Here is a 15,371-nt window from a genome sequence, read left to right as displayed (position 1 = left end):
GCGGCCGGCAGCGGGTAGGGGAAGGTAAAGGTAAGGTGAAAAAAAGGGACCGGGCGGCTCGCCCGAGGGGGGAAAGGTGGCCGCCGAGCGGTGCCCCGGCTCGGCCACATGGCCGCGGGTTGCCCCGGGCACGCCGCCGGCGTTGGGGTGCTCGGGGAGGCTGCCCCCGGGGAGCAGAGGGCGCTCGGCGGCCCTCTTGTTCCCCCCCCGCTAAAGTCGGCGACGTTCCCGGAAACTCTGCGATTTCCCCGACAGAAATAAATGACCCTTTCGCGGCAGCAGGCATCCTGGAGGCTGCATGGTGCGTCTCCGGCAATCCCCGCCCTCTCCTTCCGTAACGTTACCAAATACACTGTATTTTCTCCCAAAAGCAGCGAGCTGCCGAGCTCCTGCCCGGGACGGGGTGCTGCCTCCCATGGGACCAGGCAGCAGGAGCTGGAGCAAGAAAGGGTGCGGCTGGGTGTGGGGGCAAGAGCAAGGCAGCTTCTGAGCTGAAACGTGGCCATGTCACGGCCGGTGTGTCAGAGGGGTTGTGCCTTGTTCTAAGGAATGGGGTTTGCGCTAAGCTGACTTGGTTTCCACCTTCTCGTGCTGTTCTGTGCTCGCTGGTGGGGTGTTCCGCTGTGGTTAGTGCTGATGTTCATGCTGGAATAATTCTTCCTCATTTGCCCGTGGTTGTACAGGTGTCTAAAAGCACCTTAGGTGAAAAGCTCAGTGGTTTTAGTCCTCTCTTGTAGTCGGGGATGTTCTCAAGCACCGTAACTTCAGTTTAGATCACAGCTGTGTCCCCTCGCAGACTGAAGTGGCCCCATCTGTTGTGCTACTTTCTGTGCCTGTCTTGCCCTTTTCTAACATACCTGGAGTTAATTGCTGCAAGTCACGGTGATTTAGGGGAGGAATCGGGCTCTGTGCTGAATGGATGGCTGATTCTAGTAACTTGAACTTTCCATATAACCCGGTTTGATCTGCATCCTCGTACTTGGGGGGGATTATGGAAGGAAAATGATTCTGAGTTACAATCCAGAGAGCGTTCTGGTATTTACTCTTTCTATGACTGCTGCTGGAGGTGGAAGGCTTCTCCAGATCTTGTTGTAGATGACAGCCACCTAGTTCTATCAGGTAGCAAATGAGAAAAATTGCTTGGTTGGTAGGACAAGCTCTGAAAGCAGAACCACATCTTGGAGTAAGTTGGCATAAAAGCATTTTTCTTTCATCTTATTTCAGAGCAATAGATGATTACCAGCTGTCAGCACCCTTTAGAAACTCTTTTAGAAACTGTCAAAAGCTTACAGAACTGATGAGTTCTTAATTTTTACAACAGGCCCTGGTATGGCAACCGCTGTCATGACACTTAGGTTGTTCAGTTCTGATACTTGGTATAATCTTGTCTTTTAGGAAGGGCCTGTGTAAATATAAATCTTCTATTCCGCCTGACAGCGGCCAGTGGAATGCTAGCCTACATGCACGCTACCCTCATTTATCACAATATGCAGGATAGATCTTTCCTTTGGAAAAAAAAAAAGTGAATCATAGTATACTAAGGGAGTGAGAGATCCCGCGTGACTCAGGGCTCCAGAGTGGAGTTTCTGCTCTCTGTTGTCTTGCATAACTAGCAGTGAAGAAACTTGTGTGACTGCAGACTTCTCTGATACCTGATGCATCTTCAGATTTTACAATACGTGTAAGAGAAATGATCCAGATCCTGATAAAATCATTCAAGTCAGGTAGAAAACTTTTTTTTTTTTGTTTGTTTGATCTAAGTCCATTGGAGGAAGGACAGTAAAAAGCAGGGGTTGAGAAAGCTTAATAACAGTTCAAATATGGTGATTCTTTCTAAGAATAAGCTCAAACTCCCTGGAGGCCTTTATGCAAAGGTAAAATAGCCTTAGTCTTGTTCCAGCAGTATTCAAACATCAGGAGCTGCCTATCATTTGTAGTGTCATGTTACTTACAGAACCCGGCCTTGCTCTGGTGCAAACTGTGCTTTCTAGGAACTGCACAAATTCCTCCTGCACTGTCAGAATGGACAGTCTGCACCAAAGGCAGGAGGAACAAGCTGCAGCAGCTGGCCACAGTCACAAGGCGATGTATAAACTACAGCTCCCCTGCATTTCAATCCACTGCCCCTTCCCTCGGTCATGTGCTCTCACCTGACCATTTTTGAATAGTTCCAGCCTGCAAAATGCTGAGGATCGATGGGCTTGAGCACTCTGCCTCGCAGTTTGAGAGAATGATGGGTGAGTACTGTTCACAGGGCGCTTTCACGTAACTAATGTCTTCTGGAGGATATATTTATATTTGGGAAGAGACAGTGTGTTACTGGTGCTGCAGAAAAGGAGGCGGAGAGAATTTAAAAGTACAGCAGATCTTCCGAAGGTTGGTGCGTCCTGCTGCCCTTTGCAAGTGTAAGTTACTAAACCAGTTCTTTCACACAGGCTAAAGAACCATATAGAGAGGTGTTTATGTCTGTTGCTAAAATGTTGCTGTGGGGAAAACCCTTTGCATCATGCTTTGGCTTACCCCTATTGATGGCAGGCAATTGCAGTTAACTTTTCAGAACTGATCCAAGTTAAAATCAATTAGAGGAAGCAAACAGGTAATTTCTCTGGAGGAGTTTCCTCCTTGTGTGGGAACATGAATGCCTCCACCTGCACAAAGAATACAACCACATGGGAAGAAATGGCTGGGGTCAGGCGTGAAGGGCTCCTTAGGCAGCAGCGGTGCTTGGTACTGGCACAAAGTGATTGCAGTTACAGCGTGTATTTGTCTTCTGTCAAGGGTTTTTCTGTGTTCCCGCTCTCATCTCTTTATAACCAAGTCATGAGTGATGTGGTTGGCCTTGACTAGGATTACCATCCCTGACTTTGATTAAAAACCATACATCTAACCCTCTATCATTTCTAGTGGATGAGGTTTGCATGGGTTGTCTCCCTGTGAGATTGAACGTAGTTATTTTTCTGCCTGGAGGGAGCCATGCTCACTGTGCCTCTGTCTGCATTGAATGATCTCTCTGGAAAATTTCTTGCTACGTAGTTTGCATCCTGCTCTGCATACTTTACATTTGTTGATGCATTAGTGGGGTAGGTGGCCAGCTCTTCCCAGAAAGCATTAATAGAGCTGTAAGCAAGCAGCGTAAGGCAGTGTGAAATGCTAACAAAGTTTATGACAAGATTCTGAGTGGACAGACCTCAAGTAATTTGTTGCCACTGAGTCATGGTCTGTTGAAGGGCGGCGGGGGGAGGAAAGCTCCAGTATCCTTTAAAGTCTTACCCTGCATTATTTAAATATGCTTCAATACAGCAAGGAACAGCAGGGCCAGTGCCTTTTCTATTTAATGTACATCTTCAATATAGTCTGTCCTATATTAAATTCCGGTACTGGACGATGACAAATGTTAATAATTAGAACTCCTGTGTCATTCATGCACACGGGTACCTTCACCTGGCAGCTTTTTTCTTAGGAAAGAACTTGATCCCGTGTGAATGACTAGCTAGCCATTCTTCACCGGGCCACTTGCAGCCCTGTAGCTGGCACCTTGACCGTGGTCCAGCTTGGCCACCACCCTTCCTGTAACTCAGTTCAGCAGCTGGTAATAAATGGACAGAGATTTTTAGCGTGTTATTGGAAAGCTTTGTTACCAAATAGGCAGTGTAAATGTTGGTGGCAGGAAAAAAAAAAAAGTGGATATTATGTCAGTGTGTTCTTAGTTTTCCCAGGTAATGGATAGTCTTTGGGTGACAAAAGAAAAAACCAGCACACTCCTGCCACCCGAAACAGTTTTTTTTCCTCCAAAAAAGAGCTTTCTAAAATCACTGTCATGCAAAAAGATGCATGCAGAGCGAACACAGTTACAATGGCATTCAGCCTGCTATCTTATAGTCACTTTGAAAGGCTGGACCTTTACGTTCTGCTTTCAGTAATTTTTTTGAGGTGCTTTTCTGGCAAAAGTTTACCACGGATGTTTGATTTTATTTCCTTGTAGTGTGCTTGTATCTGACCAGAGATTTCACCTTTACAAAAGGTTACGTTAGAGATTGAGCCCTGATCTTTGAGATGATATGTACTGATACCTGGAGAACAGCCTTTGGAGGGAGAGAATTTAAGACTTCAGGGAAACCTTTGTGTCTTAGAAGCTGAGGTTGCCTTTCATTAGATAGAGTGATCTGTGGTGCCTTATGCCAGCTGACAATCATCGTGTCTTTGGCCATTTTGCTAATGAAGGGGAGGATTATTGAAGGAGCTATAATTCAGCTGGAGAGCAGTATTTGTCAGAGGATTGTGGTGAGCTCATGATTGCATGTTTTTCCTTCGTTACCGTATGCTCAGTATTATATAGTCTTGACCTTTGTTTTCATCACCACCTGTGCCTGGTCTAACTAGGATATTCCTGTCCAAGAGAGAATCACCTTTACTTCAGAGTTATAATGAAGAACTGAGAACAGAAAAGAAGGTAAATTCAGCTCTCACTGTGATTATTGTTCATGGCTGAAAGGTCCAGATAAGTCAATGTCCAGCTGGATAATAAGGAGGTAGTGATCTGTTTAGCTTTTTAGAAAATTAAATTCCACTGAAACAGTATAACTGGAACGACAGAAGTAGGAGGAAAGCTATTTTCCATTCTGAAATATGTCTTTGTATAGTGCAATGAGTTGAGTTTTTTAAACTTGCTAACAGTAACTAATAACTTTTACATTATACAGTCCACACTGAGTCATTGTTTACTCAGGGAAATGACTTTCAACAGCCAGACTTGTTTGCTAACTTTAATAACTGAAATATGCAGTTCCACACATTACAAGGCAGCACACTATAATCAACATTTTTGAAAAACAGAAACGGATATGTATTCGCAACACCACACGATGTTGCATTATGTGTGGTATTTCTGCAGTTCAGGTTTTTATCTGCAGCAAATGCTAATGTATCCAATGGTGCTGCTCTAAGAAGAGAAAAGACTACGGCACAAAATTACTGTAAATTCTTTTTAGAGAAGTTTTATTGAATCTTGCAAATTAGAGACCAGAAAGCCTTGTTCTCTGTCCACACATCTCATTGTTCCAAATAACAGGTTGTTCTCTACTCCTGGGGTTTTGGAGGCTGTTCACAATGGCTCCTTCTGCATCTTGGGAGGGAAGGTTACACCTTTGCACCAGGAATTCTCTCTGACAGAACCGGAACTTAGATAGCAAAATAGATACTCTTCTGCCTTAATTTATACAAGCACTGAAGTTCAGTTGTGAATAATTCTTTGCCTTTTCTTACCTGCTTACCTGCTGTTTTGTGTTAGCACATTATTTTCTCATGGCTTTTACAGGTAGTTCTCTTACACACCCATTGCACCTATTAATATTAAAATAACCAGGGCTTGTATGCCCGATTGTTTTTCAGTGTACCGAATAAACGGTGCCAAGTGCATACAATGCAATATAAAAGGGTTTGTCCGCGGGTTTGTTCATGCGGGAATGAAGTGGGGGCAGCTAAGCGTGCCTGACTCGCGCATGAAGGGACAGTGTGGGAAGAGTGCTTGGACTGTTAAAATGTAACTTTCACATGGAGATATTTCAGGTCGTCTTCTGAATTTATACATTTCAGAATTTGGTGGTCAGTTCTGTTTCTTTTCCCTTCAGAGCTACTGGGTACCACATCATTCAAATATATTGCAACTATACAGACCAATATGATGACCAGTAGGCAGCAATATGATGACTAGAAGCACAGTAAGATGTAAACAAAGAGCTACTTTTATAATCTATTACACATTTCTGGAGAAAAAAAAAGTACATATATTTTTTAAGTGAACCAAACACTGCGTTTTAAATATTGTAGTCACAATATATATCTTTAATTTCTCCTAATGTCACAAGCTTTTTTGGCCACAGCTTTGTTTGAAAATAAAAAGGGAAACTTAGGGACTCATATGAAAATGAGAGCCGATATTCTATATGGGACTTCCAAAATCCCCATTTCATTTGTGCATGGATTTGTTGAACCTGGGGGAAGGGATCAAAATGAAGTTATACAGAGAGGTACAGAGTATGGTTTTGTGTGCCTGATCCCAGCACTGTGGGGGAATGTGGCTCATTTCTAACTTTAATCCTGCTGATGTTCTGTCCGGAAAGCTGGTGGATAGTAACTGGGAACAGCAGCTATGGAGCTGTTAGCAAAGCTAGAACATGGATGTTTGTTTAAACAAGCACAGTGGGGTTTTGCATCACCCCTTATGAAAGCATTGCTCTGATTTTGCCATGTCAAAATTTCTCATGTGTTGCTTTTGTACGCCAGTTAACACAATTAACTATACAGTGCTCTGAGTCCTAGTGGGATTTTGGGTTACTGACAGAGTTGGTGTGTTCCTTGGGCAAAAACTCATGCTATTATGACTGTAGGATGTCTGGATGGAAGCGAACTTGTTTCTGGTCAGCTAGAGTGTAGGTGGAGAAGTCAAAGTGTGTCTGCACATATCCAGGTGAGGCACTGTTTATTGGATAGGGATCTTACATATACATAAACCTTGGGAGATCTGAAAATTTTCTGCTGGCTGAAGCCTATAACATAGATCAGACCAATCTTACTTTGTTCTCCTTTATGTCTCTGCAACCTCCTGAAGAAGTGGATCCACAGAGCATTCAGTAGAGCTGAAGAAAATTAAAGCTCAGCTGTATGTAATAACTTCAGGACAAATACCCGTATCCCAGCTGTCTTACTATTTCAGGTGGCACTTTGTTTCAGCACTTAAAATTTTTGTTTCCAGCAGGAAGTGTTTCTGTAAATTATTTGAAATCTTGGGCATTACAGAAGTAACAATGAGCACCAGCTCTGTTTGTCAGATGTTGGCTGCATTAAAATATTATCCTTTAGGATCACCAAGAAGATGACTCCTCAATTCACAGGAGAAAAACAATGCTCTCGAGACTGCTTATGCAGGGAGTAGAGAAAGCTAGGAGTAATTTGGGATAATGGAAGGGATAATTTATGCACTTTTATGAGCTATTTCTAAAGCAGGTGTGTTATAGAGTCCCTGGAACACTTAAGGAAAACATGTGACTACATGATAATGCAGGCACACTGTCTTTTCTATTTGCATGATATAATTGAAGAACGCATGGGTTAATGGCTATAGGCCATTTGTATGTTTTGGTAAAGCTTTCAGACATTTGTCTCAAGTATAAACTAATCTGTTTTGAGATAATTGTGTCCTGATACAAGGAAGTAAAAAGGAAAGGAGAATATAGCAAAAGAGAAAAAAGAGTCAAAGATGAGTTGTTCTTCCCAGAGATTGCTGTAGACAGCGATCACCTCAAAAGCTTTCAGCTGTGCCAGCGGGCTCTACCAGAAGAGAGGATACGTGGTGCTGAGAGCCTGAGTGAGTGCTGGGGCCGAGGGCTTCTCTGCTGTTCTGGCAGCTTGGCCATGAGGACACCATGTGAAGAGGAAATGTTGCAAGAGATGCAAAGCTCTGCATGTAAAAAAAACACCTGTAGAGAGAAAGGGGATGTTTGAGCTCTCGTTAAACTGAAACCTGATCAGCTGCCAAGTGTCTGTTTCTGCTCTGATGGTTCTGTGTCTCGGTGGGGACGTAGGGCAGCTCCTTCCAACCTTAAGCCTTAGAGATATTTACCTGGCAGCTGCTGTTATCCAAACCACTTTCCTTCTTTCCTTAGCTCAACTCACACTGGGAGGAAAATTCCTCAAAGTGGCTCAGTGTAGGATGGGAATGTGAACTATGTCCAGGCTGACGTCGACAGAACTCAAAAGCTGTGCTCGTGTAACTGTTTACTTTTTTCTAGAGGCTTCAGTTAATTTGACTGTTTGTCACAGAACACATTTTTGCGTGAAGTGCTGATTTCAGAAGTAGCCTCCGTGAAGGGATCACATGGCCACCCAAGTGGAAATGGGGAGTGGAAGAAAATCAGTGTTGCTGTGGGTTGAATTCATGTGCCTGGAAAGAAATATATTCGAAGTAGTGTGCAAGAAGGCTTTTACTTTCAGAAGAAAAATTTTGTTGTGACAAATCTTGTTTTTAGTTTTGGATAGGCTGGAAAGAAAACTTCTAGTTTAATAGTCTCAAAGTAGCTGTCAGCCTGGTACCCGGCCTTCTGTTCTGAGCAGTGAATTTCTCTGGTAACCTCTCTAGCACCGTGCTGAACTCTTGGAGGTGCTCTTTTGGCTGCACTTACACTGGCCCCAAACCAAATGGTCTTAATTACAAACCACTTATCTAAACTGAGGGTTAGTCAACACAAATGTGACACAGGGCTTGCAAGAATATAAAAATCAGTCAGTGTTTAGTGTGGGCTGGATTCAGATTGGCCGATTGATAGGGCATGGGAAGGTTCATTTGGGTCGGTAATGGGCAGCGGTGGGTGTGGGAAGTGAGCTGCTGCCCTCCTGTATGGTTATGGAGTCCAGCGGCATCATCCATCCTTTCTCAGGCATCTGCCAAAAAGTGTCAGTTGTTCGCTGTCTTCTTGAATAGCAGCCCCATTTATTAGCCAGGCATATTTCTGCTGGCAAATCTGATGTGGCATGTATACCCACGCGTGTCGGGTTAGGTAATTTATATTGTTGATTTCCTGATTGTAGGGCACCACAGCTGTCGGCTCTGTAGCCTCTAGTGTCACTCCTGGGCTTGTCTGGAGGCTCCTAGTGATGATAATATACGTGCATCACTTCTCAAGGTTTTAAACATTTGGAGGCATGCGTACGTATAAAGGGTAGGGGGCTAAGCAAACACACAGTCTTAGAGCTTCATTCACATCACTCTTGATAAAGTACTCTTTATATGGCAGGAAGATGTATTCCCCCAGTACCTAAGATAAGCTAATGCTCACAGGAAGTTTTATTTAAACTGTTTTTTTCTGTAGTTCTCTACTCCTTCCCTTGTACCTGCACTGGCATCCATTTGAGACTCGGTGAAGCTGCTGAAACAAAGTTTGGAGAACAACAACAAAATGTTTTAGGTCCCTGAACTCTCACCGCAGAGCTGAACAAATGTCAGTCCCGGTACAGAGGAGGGTGGGGGCCAGGACAGGCACAGCTCGGGGCAAGGGATGAACTACAGCACACTGATGTGTAGGTCAACGTGCAGCAGCCTAAGCCTGAGCTTTTGGCGCCTCAGAGGACACATTCCATGTTCTTATGTTCATGTAGAAGTGTCTGTAATGTATCATTGTGGCAGAGGTGGCTTGTTCAGCTATTCCCTTTTTATGTTTCTGGTTCTGGATCCCTGAAGTCAGTAGCAGAGAGGAAAAGTTATTGTACTAGAATCTTCTGCAGTCATACCCAGGGGCTTTTGTGCCCTGGTGTGTGGGCTGCCTGGCACTAAAACCTTCTAGTCTGGGGAGATGGAGCTGGGCCATCTGCTCAGAACATAAATGGCAATTAGCTGTCTTTTAAACATTGCCTTTATTAATATTTACAAATACAATACACTGTCTCCACTCCACTGCTTGCACCAGGGATTCCCAAGCTGTGATAGTCGTTACAGCCCCTAAGCAGTACAGTAACCATCTGCCCGCGGAGCGCCTGTGTTGCTGTTACCCATTAACGTGGTATCAGGTCAGGAACAGAGGCGCGCTGATAAATCCTGTGCAGGCTGCCAGGGCAGTAACACGTGGACACCGAGCCAAGAGGAACTGGTGTCTGTGTGCAGCTCAGGCAAGAGGCAGAACGCAGTGGCTGAGGTTCAAAGCCGGGGTCCAGCTGGGCTCTGACAACACGTGTTTTGTCGTCTCTGCAGCCACGATGCTGCTTCCCAGAGCACTGCAGTTTGTGGAAGTAACGCTCGCTAGCTGGCAGTCCGTGCTGTGGGAGCCTAGCATAGAGGAAGGTCACCCTGCTCAGCTGGGGATGGGGGAACACCTGCTTCTGCATTGCTCTTCAACAGGTCTCAGCCTTCAAACGCCTTTTGGGCCCTGGGGGACTCTTTGGCAAGGTAAACGTGTGGGACAGTAGCACAAGGTTACCGTGCTGTGGTATCTGAGCGTGATGTTGCAATCGACGCAGACAGAAAGGGTAAGGGAGAAGGAATGCGTTTCACTGCCAAAACCTTTCGTGCAAGAGGTTGGATCTGGACATGTGCCCTTGCTGGGCATACGTGCAGGTTCCTGCAATTTGTAGCTGCTATTGCTGTCACCACCAGTAGTGGCACCCAAGTAAACAAAATTTGGGAATGCCATCCTACGACCGAAACTTCAAGAGGCTATTTCTAGATGGAATTGAATCTCCATGTGATTTAGTGGACTGTAGCCTTATTGTGAGAGTAGAAGTGGTTTTAAATGGAATTCTTTATATAGTATTGTTGCTAACACAGTAGTGAGCAGTTGGATTAAACTATTTTGGAGCTTCACTCCTTTTTGATACCATACTAGCACTCTTGTTAAACAGGCTTCAAAACAAGCTAAAAAAGCTTGGCAATTGCTAGCTGCAAGGCCATATTCTTTGACTGATTTTTTTTCTCTATTGATTCTCCTTTTTCTTCTTCCAGAAAGGAGATATTCTGGCAGAAGACAGTTAAATAAACAGCTTTAAAATGCGCTTACTAAACTTAGAAGTTATCACCCAACAGGCAACCTGGAGCTGCGGAGGCAGTATTGGGTTAGTACTTGGATCTATGCATTTTGGAATAGTGGGGCTAAGCTTTTCAGGGAAGGGTAGTACCTGCACGAAATTACTCCTGAGACCTATCAGCTGTTCCAGTAATTCTCCAGAACGTGGAATTTTTAGGATCACCCGACAAATGTGTGCTGCCTTTGTGCTGCCTATCACAGACCCCAGGAATCTCAGGAATGTGAAGGATTTTCTCTCAAATTCCAGTTCTGTGTGCTGCCCCTTCCAGTTTTTCTCTAGGGGCTAGTGGAAGCAGGAAAGGAGGTCAGTCTTGAAATACAAAGTCCAAGAGGGGGAATTTGTGAATATATGGCAGATGACGCCCATCGCTTGCTGTATTTTGCCACATTTCCCCTCCCCCCCCCCCATTGTGGAAAGTATGATTAAAGTCAGCCCCTCCGCCCTGACTGAACCATACATACATGCACAAATGCCAGATTCTCTTCATTCCAGGCTGCTGACTTCAAGAAGGACTTGCTCCGACAAGCTGGAAATGAGGGCTGGCAGCTTTGTCTGCAACTCAAAGGCTTTATCTCTCTTAGACACTCTTCCTAACATTTCCCACAAATACTGTTCTGCTGGTAGAAGCTGATGTATACACAGGACGCCATCAGGCATTTATGAATAAAGCCCTACGTTGTGTAACTCCTTAGAACAGGCAAAGAAAATTTAATAGAGCAATTGGCATCGGGCCCACAAGAGAGCTTGTTCTCCCTGTGCTTCAGCCTCATTAGTTGGGGAGCGGTAGGGAGAGTCAGCTCGGCTCTTTGGTTCTCTGTCCCCCTACCAAGAGGTGCCGTTCTTTTCTTCATGAAACTTACACAGTCCAACCTTCATCTCTCACTTTTAATGTTTCCACCAACGAGATGATGATTGTCTTCAGCTTCCCAGTTGTCTCTCTTTCCTCACTATGCCGAACTCCCACCTGGGTATCCCTTTACTTCCACATTTCACCACGGCAAGCACAAGTTCTTTGACTTCTAGGATCGTGTTGCTCCATCAGCAACTTCTGTTTCTCTGTTCTTGCCTTCTAGCATTATTGCTTCACTGCTGCTTCTGCTCATGGAAGGATGCCAGCTGTGTCCACCTGTTGGAGGTTTTTTTGCATGCACTTTTAAGCTGTCTGCTTATGCTGCATATGCAGTTTTTTGCTTAGAATATTTATTCTCCCTGACCTGTCTCAATCGCTTGATGAACTTAGCCTTCAATAAATGCTTTCCTGGAGTGAAACCCCTTTGAGAGTTGTAATAGTGGTTCTAGAGTGCTTCTGTGCTACTAAATGCAAGAAGGACAAGCTCTTCTTTGGATGATGATTTGGTTTCAAAATGAGCATTAAAGCAAATATATTTGTACCTATTTATAACGTTTAACACGTGAAATTGAGGTAACTTTAAGCTTGATGCTGTAAGGCATGCACCCTGGCATAAAAAAGTGTCACAAATCAAATTTGAGTAACAGTGATGGTTGTGACATGATTTCTGCTAAAAGGGTATCTCAGATGTCATCATCTTATTCCTTCAGAAGCAGCTTGCCAGTGTTATTTTAGGTTGCAGAGTGTGTATGTGTATATATTTTCTAAAAACCGTAAGAAAGACCTACCAGTGTCTAATGGCTGCCCAGTGCTTCGCACATTTCAGTTTGCTGTTGTAGACAAAACTTTTCTTCTGCCTGATTCTTCAGGGAGGGCTGTTTTCGCAGGGGCTGTGGCCTTGACTTATGGCCATATAACTAAGCCTGTTGAGCAGAAAAGGGATCCCGCTGATCGCAGCTCCAAATCTTCTCTCCTGACCATGGGACTGTGCTTTCAGGACATTGTGTGAAAAAGATTGGTGAAACAAAAGCTCTCGTTTTCCCTTATCTGGCTCAATATGTACAAAGAGCTCAGAAGCGGTGACATAAGAGAATTATTATCAGTGTCATAGTGAGCATTTTGAACGACAAGCTGACATGAAGAAGCACCTGCAGCATTTAACCCATGTGTTTTATTCATCCTGGAGCAAGTGTAATTTAAAGTGACACCTCTATAATTGATGAAGTATCTTTTTACTCTCTGTTTAATTACCAGTTTCAATGTCTAGAAAGCAGCAGATCAATAATTTACAGTGATGAACTTCCCCGCGTCCTTCTGTTTTACTAGTCCAGCCATTCAAACAATAGCTCTGGAAACAAACCCTTGTGTTTTGATGCTTTTCTTTCTCTTCAGTTGATTTGAAAGAGGTTAACCCTTTGTTTTTCTATCATAGGTGTACTCCAACACAACTGAAGCTGATGGCGGAGCTCCCACTGGTATCAGGGAAGCAGGGCTAATGCAGGGCATGCCGTGAGCACCATATCAGCTCTCATCTTTTTGCAGTCTCCTCTCATTATAGTACAGTGGCTGAGGCTGTGCTCATGTTGCTACAGCAGCAAATGATGCTGCCTTGGCACTGTCTGAGGTTTGTTAAAAACAGAATTTAGACACAGGAGTGAAACTGCTACCTGCATTTTGTGTGGATTTCTTACATTCTGGGCTTTGATAACGTATATTGATTTTATATGGAAGATATCTTTTCTTGAGACTCTTGGACTATCCTTTCAGGGTGGAGATCAGAATCCTTCATGGCCGTGGATCTCTCCTCTCCCCAGGGAGACCTAGATAATCTAGAGAATCAGAGGAACAAAGTTGTTCCCTTCACGTTAGGATAAGACTTCTGACCGTTCCTGTTGTTGTCCTGGCTGCCATGGACAGCAGCGTTTGGTCAGATAGCATCAGAACAAAATTATCCAACTTCCATGAGATCTCCAAACCTGTGCACTTCTGGCACGACGTGGCCTTACGTGGAAGGGGCTCCAGTCCACTGGTGGCCTGAAGGCAGAAAGATAACTTTAACTTTTTGGCCTTTTCTAAGGATGTGCTCATTGTCTGCACCAGCACAGCTCGATGGTTCTCCTTTCCTGCCTCTGACTCTTGGGGTGCTGGTCCTCATCTCCTGATGGAGAACAGGATGGTGCTGTGGGACAGTTTCTATTGTTAGTAATGTCTCAACTGTCACAACCGGTAGTTATACCCAAGTCACAGGAGCTATGAGAATTCCTTCATGAGCTCTCGTTTGAGTTGGAAATCACCAAAAGAAGTTTACTTTGATACGGTAGCTGTACAGAAAATGACCTGTGCCTGCCTATGGCTGCCAACTTTGTCTGCATCAGCAGGATTGCCGCTGGTTTTCAGCCGCCCAATGTAGGTCCATAGGTAAATCAGAGAGAAAGAAAGAAGGGGGGAAAATGAATGTTTCCATTCACTGCGTAGGCCTGTGTTTATCCAGATGTGGAACTTGCATTCCTGAGAACCGCAAAGGAACAGCCCCCCCCCCCCCCCCCCCCCCCCCCCCGATTATTCTTTATTGTGTATTTTGGTTTTGATTAAATCTATGTCCTTGATAAAGCAGAAACTCTTGGAAATGCTTTGAGCAGGATAGGGGAGCCCTCCAGTGTGGGCAGAGTTGAAACCATGTCATGGAGATGAGATATTCCCCGTACTTCTAAGCTGCAAGCCAATGATTCTTCTCTTTAATGTCTGTGTGAGTTACTTAGTTTGTTCAAAAAAATCTTGATTTGTCAGCGCTTTGATTCAATAGGAGTATAAACTTCTAAAAGGTTGGAAAACAGTATTCTGGATCATTTGATGGGTACAAGCTAATGCCAATGGATGCAGGATATCCTTCCGAAATGAAACGATGTCTGTGTTTTCCAGGCATCCTGGGATACTTTTGCCAAGATGATGGCAACTCATCATTCCCTATTTGCTACTAAGTGAAGATATACCTGGTTTAGGATAAAAGTGTTTGCAATTCACAAAAACATTAAAGACCAGTGGAAGCCTTGGGGTACTGTCAGACTGGCCAGAAGAAGATTACCTCAGACAATACCCTTCATCTGGTGGCTTTTCCCCTTCTTTTCAGAAGCAACAGAAGAGACGGGGTAAAGGGAAGCAGTTCAGACATAAGCCAGCTGCAATATCATCTGCCCACGTGCTCCCGCTAGCTGCCAGGCCTCAAATCTGACACCCTGCCAGATAGCCAGTCTGCACTGTGTGTCTACTTTTCTTTCGTCTGCTTTTGGAAACTGCTTAGGCCGTTTCTTTTAGCATAATCTGGAATTTCTACAGATCAGTGGAGATTCTTATTTTGGGTTCCTAATCTAGTTTTACTCCAGACTGTTGTTAAAACTTTCCTCAAACTTTTTGTAGGGGACTTATGCCATCACAGCAAATGCCAAATGCTTTTTGTTCCCTTACAAAGAAGGGTATGAAAGAAGTTCTGTACCATATGTGTTTCTAATAGTCTTATTGGAACTTTAAAGCTTTCACTATCCCAAAATAACCGCCTATCTTAGGCCAGCAAAGTCAGTTTGGGACAGAGGGAAAAAAGTGGTGGAAGTACAAATTGTGCCTGTAAACTCTGCGCTTATAAATCATCAAATTAAAAACTACTCCACTTGTTTGAATGTCTGCAGGATTGAATGTGTCCTTTTTCTGGGCTCATGGAACTTGGCTCCGCTTGGTAGTTCGTAGTTTGCTCACAGCATTGCTAGGTTTTCATCTAAAGAGTCACACCCAGAAGGAAAATAAGAATGTTGTTTCTCTCAGGCTTCACCTGCTTCTGGTGTCAGAATGAAATGTCACAGAATACTTGCAAATTGGTGTGGTTTTTTTTTTTTTTTTTTTTTTTTAAGGAAACTATAGATGTTACGTGGAACAAACCTATGACAGATGCTATTGTACCAAT

At 44.1% G+C, this 15,371-nt stretch overlaps 1 protein-coding gene across 4 annotated transcripts in view; it reads left to right on the top strand.

Moving 5' to 3' along the window:
- The window catches only part of MYO1C (myosin IC), a 59,440-nt gene that overhangs the window by 3,019 nt on the left and 41,050 nt on the right, over positions 1 to 15,371 (top strand). The window contains exon 1 of one of the 4 annotated variants that reach the window (XM_040532253.1): positions 13 to 30. The exons of 2 other annotated variants lie outside the window; for them this stretch is intronic. The gene's annotated coding sequence lies outside the window, so the exon portion shown is untranslated. Of the gene's footprint in view, positions 1 to 12; positions 31 to 4,435; positions 4,451 to 15,371 lie in introns of those variants that run through there. One more of the 4 variants, XM_040532255.1, reaches the window with a different exon arrangement.

Source organism: Cygnus olor, chromosome 20 (genome assembly GCF_009769625.2).
Source record: "Cygnus olor isolate bCygOlo1 chromosome 20, bCygOlo1.pri.v2, whole genome shotgun sequence".
Taxonomy (NCBI): domain Eukaryota; kingdom Metazoa; phylum Chordata; class Aves; order Anseriformes; family Anatidae; genus Cygnus; species Cygnus olor.
The sequence above is the reverse complement of the archived record's forward strand: the minus strand, read 5'-3'. Positions and strand labels throughout refer to the sequence as shown.